Here is an 8,244-nt window from a genome sequence, read left to right as displayed (position 1 = left end):
TATATATATATATATATATATATCCATCCATCCATTCTATATCCATCTATACCCACTTATTCCTAATTAGGGTCATGATGATCTGCTGGAGCCTATCCCAGCAGATAGGCAGGGTAAAAGGCAGGGGTACACCCTGGACAGGTCACCAGTATACATACATATATATATATATATATATATATATATATATATATATATATATATATACACAAATGGGAAGAACAAGGTCCAAGCCATCAACACCCTGCCGGTCATCAGATACCCCGCTGGCATAATAAGCTGGCCAAAAGAGGACATAGGAGCCACTGGTGTCAAGACAAGGAAGCACCTCACAATGCATGGGGGGTTTCACCCCAAATCCAGCACCCTGAGACTGTACACTAAGAGGAAGAAAGGAGGCTGAGGACTGGTGAGCGTCAGAGTCATCATTCGAGATGAAACAGCAAAGACCCATGAGTACATCATGAAGATGGCCCCGAGTGATGCAATACTTAATGAATATCTCAGGCAACAGAAGCCCCATGCAGAGGAAGAGAAGCAAGAACCATTATGGCAGGACAAACTCCTGCATAGTATGTACCACCAACAGATAGAAGAAATGGCTGATGTCGAAAAGTCCCACCAGTGGCTGGAAAAAGCTGGACTGAAAGACAGCACAGAGGCACTAATAGTAGCAGCACAAGAACAGGCCCTGAGCACAAGATCGATAGAGGCCGGGGTCTACCACACCAGGCAGGACCCCAGGTGCAGGCTGTGCAAAGATGCCCCTGAGACAATCCAGCCATAACAGCAGGTTGTAAGATGCTAGCAGCCAGGGACACGGAACGCCATAAACAAGTGGCCGGCATAGTGTACAGGAATATCTGTGCCAAGTATGGGCTGGAGGTCCCAAGGTCAAAATGGGACACACCTCCAAAGATGGTGGAGAATGACCGAGCTAAGATCCTGTGGGACTTCCAGATACAGACTGACAAACAGCAGTCCGGATGGCCAACCAACCAGACGTAGTGGTGGACAAACAGCAGAAGAAGGCCATAGTGGTAGATGTAGCAATCCCAAGTGATAGCAACATCAGAAAGAAGGAACATGAGAAGCTTGAAAACTACCAGGGGCTGAAAGAAGACCTAGAAAACATGTGGAAGGTAAAAGCAAAAGTGGTCCCCTTGGCAACCGGTACCCTTGGGGCTGTGGCCCCAGACTGGGAGAGTGGTTCCAACAGATCCCGGGAACAACATCAGAGCTCTCAGTTCAGAAGAGTGCAGTGCTAGGAACAGCTAAGATACTGCGAAGAACCCTCAAACTCCCAGGCCTCTGGTAAAGGACCTGAGATTGAGGAAGACACACACACCACCCATAGGGGTGAGAAGGGAAATTTATATACAAAAATTTCCCATCTCATCCCTATGGGTGGTGTGTATATATAATATATATATATATATATATATATGTATAGCAGCTCTATCTATCTATCAATCTATCTATCTATCTATCTATCTATACACATATATATACTGTTCACACCCCAAAAGGCCTTCCTCGCACCTCTGATACCTTGTACAAACGCAATTATATATGTCTTATATATTACTACATATAGTGTATTAACCAGAGGTAGATGGATGTGTTTCCCTGGGTGCTGGGAACCTCGTGGTCTGGATTTGGGAAGAACCAGAGCGGCCGCTCAGGTTTCAGCAGCCGCCTGATTGGTTTTGGGCTGAACCGGGAACAGGGGCAGGAACAACGAGCTAGAACAGGGATTACAGTGAAATGCAGACCACATGGCACAAGATTTTTCCCTCCTTCTGTCTCTATCAATATCATACTGCCCTCCTTATTCCAGCTTTTTCGTTCTTTCTCTTGCAATATCTTTGACTTATGCTGGTTCCAGTTTACCCCCCTCTGCGGAAAGTGTAACTCTAACCGCCCTTGGTCTACAACGGCGGGGATCTGTCCTTCATTAAGCCACCATGATGCCCTAGATGAGGTGGGTGGTGGTGGCCACACTGATTGGGAATGTCTGTGTGTGTGTGTGTGTGCGTGTGTGTGTGTGTGTGTGTGTGTACTCAGTCTGTCAGACAGCCAGATGTACAGTCAGTCAGAGAGCTGTAATGCCTCATGTGGTTTGCTGCAGTTGTGGCCCAGACAAGAGGCTGACAGTAGGGTTTTACCACTTGGTGTGTGTGTGTGTGTGTGTGTGTGTGTGTGTGTGTGTGTGTGTGTGTGTGTGTGCAAATTAAGATGCAACAAATAATTTTGAAGGCTAATACAAATATCTGTGGAATTAAACTAGCTGATATTTTGTGCAAATACTTGGCATTCATGCAGGTCCTTTTCAAAGGAAAACCTCCCAGAATGGACTCAGCAACAGACAAGGCTTTGAGACACAGACATCTGATAGAATTTCTAACTGCCTCACTTTCATGTCTGTCATTTGTCAGCACCTACAGTACTGACTTTATGACTCTCTACATGTGCTATTGTTCCACTACTTTTTTAACATTTACCCTTATCCTGTCAGCATCACACAACATGCAACTTTCATCATCAATTTGTGGATTTAAAAATTACATAGCATTAATAGATTACCTGAACTTACTTTTTCTACTTTAGAGTGGAACTACAGCCAGAGGATACTAAACAACCTAAGGAGCACAAATCTCTTTCTAATTGAATTAACATACCAAACCTAAGTGAATATTATCTCTTTCATGACCAAATGCATTCTTTGTCTTGACAGTTATCTTTATGCAATGCAATACAATCTGAGCAGGCTGTGAAGTGATCAGTCCTGTAATCAATATAGAAAAATTAAACACAAATTAAACTGCCTACCACTTCATTTCAGATGGTTTATCCTGAAGACAATATATTGAATAAATAGAAGGTAAAGAAAACAATTTGGTTGACATGTTGTCTAATTATTAGGTGTTATTCACCTCGAATTACACATCAGGAACCTCTACAGGCATTAGTTAGTTAGCATTATTAGTTTTCATGTGTGTACTGAGTGTGAGGGGTTAATAGTCCAGGTTGTCTAGATATTAATGCCACTTGCTCAGAGAACTCAGGAGAAGGCTGGCTTTAGCCCAGGGCCCAGCCCTCCCAGGCCTCTCTCAAACTCCCAGATCTCTTCAGCATACTTCTCATATTAAAAGAAAACAAGTTACACAAATGAGACAGATGGTTCTTGTTTGTGATGACAGTTGCAATTCTTTCTCCTCCAGCCCTCTCACCCTCATCTTCCCTCTCAGCTTTCTTCTGGTGTCTCTGCTGTTTTTTGCCCAGAAACAGCCACGTTGTACAACACAAGTGGAACGAGTGTACAGAATCGAGCTGGTGGGCACTGAGACATGGATACCAGGCTCCACATATGACATGGCTACATACTGCTGCAGTGGAATTTCTATTTCTTCACTGTATTTTGTTTTGACACAGTCTGTACCCACATGCACTCATCAGGTGAATCAAGAAGGTGGGTAAAGTGGGAGTATTTTAATCCTTGCTTTTCACAATCTCTTCATATACCACATCTTCTATGACTTTTATTCTCATGCTGCTATTTTGCGTTATCAAAACATGTGACACCAATTACAACCATGAGAAAGAAACTAAATCTAGGTCTAATGTACAGACCTTTCATTTTCTTTTCTTTACAGTGAAATTGAACCAGGACTGTTTTTCACAACTGTCCTTACAAAGTGAGTGAACTTCTCATTGTAGTGAATTCCAAGCACCCATCTCCAGGCCATTCAGGCTCAGCATGGAGAGATCAGATAAGAGAGAGGAACACTACAGGAGTGAAAGTGACAATAGAGCGCTGCTCTCCCACATGTGTATACACACACACACACACACACACACACACACACACACAGATGGTGGATCAGGCTGTTGATAAGGGTTTAGCTGCCATAGCTTCATTTCTGGATGCTGGTATGGAGGATCACTGTGAACTTACCTGTCCACATACACACACACACACACACACACACACTCACTTACACACACTTTATTGGTGGTTTCACATGTTTCACCTATATGTCTGTCATCAGTGAGATTCCAGCTGAACTTTCCCTTAACACCTGGACACAGAACATGCACACCTGAAGAGCTGTGTCTGTCTATAGGTGTGTGTGTGTGCATGCGGGTAAAAGGGGCTGGAGCGTGTGCATTACATGTATCTGTTAGCGAACAGCATCCTGCCGTGTCAAAACTAGCCTTACATTGGCCAGTGGTAGCATCCTAGGTGTCAGACATGTACTCAACAGCCACCTCAGATTATGGTGGGATATACAGTACAGCTACACAGATGTTATAGAAAATGGAAAAAGACATCATGGATGGTCAGTCACATCAGCTCTATGTTCACAGAAGTAAAAAATGAAAAAGAACACCATCCCCTCTGGGAAATATGTTTGCCTTGCTGAATCTGGTACAGGGTGAAATCAATAAATTGTCATTCTGGAGAGAGTCATGTTGGTGACACAGATTATGGCTTCCTTTACATATAAAAGCAACAAGAATGGATTAGAAAAGAACATGTCCAGAAGCCCTGAGTCCTGATCTTAATCCAGGTTAACATCTATGGATGGGGCTGTTTCCAGTATTTTTACCCATAGTATTTTCATCTCTTATGTTGCAGCAAAAGTCAGAAGGACAATAAGTTATAGGTGTGTCTTCAGGCAGCTGAAAGGATTTAATTAATTAAAGCTTCACACACAGCAGAGCAGCTGTGGACAACAGTTTCTGTTGTTCTGATGGCACATTCAGCCATACAGTTCACAATTCATATTAATGCATGGACAAGTACTTACTGATTTACAGATGTTCCTGCTTTAAACACATTACTATTATGCTTTTGATGCAGCTTTTAAAGCAAAAGTGAATTAATAATAATAATAACAAAAAGTGGAATATAAATAGTGGAAATCAGGAGGAATAGCTAATCTGTGTCACCACCTGTAAATCACAATAATGAGCCAGTTATATCTCATTATATTGTAGGCAAACAAATTTTATACATTAATCACACACTGATGTGATGTGAGGAAAAACAGAAGAAGGTAGTACACTAGTCAGATGTACTTTACTAGCATGATTTACAATGTTAGACCTAAAGATGACCCCTCTGCCTTTTCTCTTACTCTAGTGCCTCCTGCTACCTGCTGGAGACCAAACCTGCACCTCTACACCACAGCCAACATCCACATGAAAGCCGTACTCTGTTCCATGTGCTGGCAGGAGCTCTGGACACTGGAACAACAGAGACTGTGAAAGGTCCAGTACTGGCACGGCTAAACGGGCTGTGTCCTAGCTACAACCAGCTATAATTTACTTTCACTACACACACACACACACACATAGCAGACATGCCATCATACTGTATATAGCTGACATGCCTGATACTGTTTTAGTACTCAGCTCTGATGTACTGCTAAAATCCTGTGTGCTTTTCATCACCAGTCAGTATCTGTGCAGATCAGGGGCAATTCTAGGACCAGACTTTTAGGGGTGCTCAGCCCCCAAGGAGAATGTGCATTTATAAAGGGCTTTATGCCCAGTGCTCTATCTGGTGACTAAACCCCACTCTCTGCCCTTGTATTCTGTCCTCCTCTCTCCCTGTCTGTGCTGTCAACCAAATGGCAAACTTAACATCCAATCACAGAATCTGTAATCTTATAAAAGGCATAAATTGAACCATACAGATTTATATTACTCTAATTGAATATGGGATTGTTACGGATAATGCAGTCAGGTAGTGTCATTTTGACCTCACTTTCCTACCTGAACCTGTTTTTTTCCTACCTGTAATGTAAACATAAAACTGAAATTTTGTTTATTTGTTATGGAAGGATAACAATTGTAGTGTTTTAAAATACTGCACAGGTTTGGTATTTTATCTCCACTTAAACTAAAATAATAAAAAGCATCAGTTTCGTTAGCTCATTACTTGGCAAGTGCACAGCTAAGTCAGCTAACGTTGTCTGACAATATTCACACCATGGAACTGTAACCTCACACTTTCTAAGTCACAGTAATAACGACCCAGTGTTCACAGTCAGAACAGGCAGCAACTGTATTTGCTTTTCAATTTGCTTGTGAATTTAATCCCCACCATGACATCCACTGCTACCCCCTTCTTCTCCTACACTGCTTGGGTAAGGTTACTACAATGTGTTTGTGAAATTAGTTACTAATAAGCCAAATGATTCATTATTAATGTAAATGAATTATTTTTAATTCATTAATACATTTAATATAAATTAATTATTAATTAATCATAATTTATTATAAATGTTTATTATAATTTTTAGGGGTTCTGAGATGAAATTTAGGTGTGCTTGAGCATCGCCTATAAAGGGTCTAAAATCACCCCTCACAAATGCGGTTGAAACATGCACACAGGCAGCTCCCAACCAGCACAGTGTGTGTGTGTGTGTGCATGCATGTTTTTTATGTTTCTCAGGTGTCCTGCTGCATTACCTGATGATTACATTTTCACGTCTAACTGCGCATCCCTCCCAGAGGAGATGTTCGGCCAGGCTCCAAGGTGATTGGACAACGCCCAGAGGACAAAACATTGATTTGTCAAACATGATGAAGACCAATGGAGGGCAGGTGGTGGGTCTCTGCACGTGTGTGGATGCAGAGGGCTGAGGAGTATCTGCATGTGTGTGTGTGTGTACACCAGCATTTCAGCAGACAGGAATGCCCTTCGTTCAGCCTGTGTGATAATTAATGGCTGTCAGCGTCTCTTTAGCAGAAGAAGGCGCTGACAGCCAGCACTCCAGAAACGCAGGGAATGTGTGAACGCCTTACAGGGGTGGATGAGGGAGCCAAGGGTAGGGCGGGGTGTAGTGCAACATCCTTACCAACTCTCTGTGGCAGATGATCCAGGTCACCGAATCTGGGATATCACCCTCATTTGCTGCCATTTGAGGAATTTCTGGACATCTGTGTGAAAGTGATACTGATCTCACCTACAGCAATACACTGTTAAGACAGTACAATATGTGTACGTGTGTGTAAAACAGGGGACAGGTGTAGCTTGACAGACTAATCAAATTCTAATCCAACTTTCACTGCTGTAGCCGGTGTTCATTAATACAATTGCTGTTGATTACATTACATTTATATCTGTTGATTAATTGCTGTTCAAATTTCATTATTCATACAAGGGCTTACAATTTCAGAAAGAATCTTATTGTCCACCACAAAGACATGGAAGATTTTACTTTGCAGTGCCTTACTAACAGAGTGAAAAATATTTGATTACACATTTTATTCCAAATGGAAGATAAAACTATTTTGAGCATAAAGTGTGTCACAATCAGGATTGATTGGCTGACTAGTAGAACGTGAGCCTTGATGATAACTGAGACTAAAATGTAGTCTCAGTTAAATTTCATAAAGCTGCAAGATTCACAAAGCAGACTTTAAAAAGACTTTGATATATTGGTAATTTCACTGCTTAAGCTGTGCTTACGGCTTAGGCTGAAAGTAGTTGTTAAAACAATGAATTAGTTCTGACTGGTCAGAAATCAGATATGAATCAAATACAGGACCACATATGGAAGTGCCTCAGATCTGATGTGAAAAATTAAATTTGGTTTGTTTAGAGGAAAAATTAGATCTGAGTCAACTGCATGAAAAAACAAAAAAAAAAACAAAAACAAAAAAAAAAACAAGGATAAAGAGAAGAATTACAAGCGTTGGATGGGCAGCAAACAAAGGAGTCAGCAGCACTGGAGATTATGAACTATGTAAGGAAATATCAGATAACAGTAGGTGGACGCTACTTATTTTACAGTCTTCAGTTTAAACCAATTCACATTTGGATTCATCAGTCATCAAATCATCTGTATCCTAATATGGATAACATAATTGTCCATGTACTGAAACAGGGCCTTAGATGACTTTAAGTAGTCAGTTTTCATTTTCCAATGCACACTACACATCTCTGTAGACCTGTTAATGTAACGTTTCATATCTATATTCCCTCAAATCTTATGTAATATTTACATTCACTGCTTTATTGTCACTACTTGTATTTAGCTTCTTTTTACAGTTATCTTCCTCTGTGGCAGATCTTCACCTTACCTAACTGTGGCCCATGTACATTAAATGCAAACAATGTAAACCACCCTAATAAACAGTCTGTAGCACAGAAATAAACACCCTTCAGTGTTTGGTGAACAGCATCACATTATGTTCCATTTCCAAATATTAGTTTCACTTTGGTCT

This window comes from Mastacembelus armatus, chromosome 5 (assembly GCF_900324485.2).
Source record: "Mastacembelus armatus chromosome 5, fMasArm1.2, whole genome shotgun sequence".
NCBI lineage: Eukaryota > Metazoa > Chordata > Actinopteri > Synbranchiformes > Mastacembelidae > Mastacembelus > Mastacembelus armatus.
Note: the sequence above shows the minus strand (reverse complement) of the source record.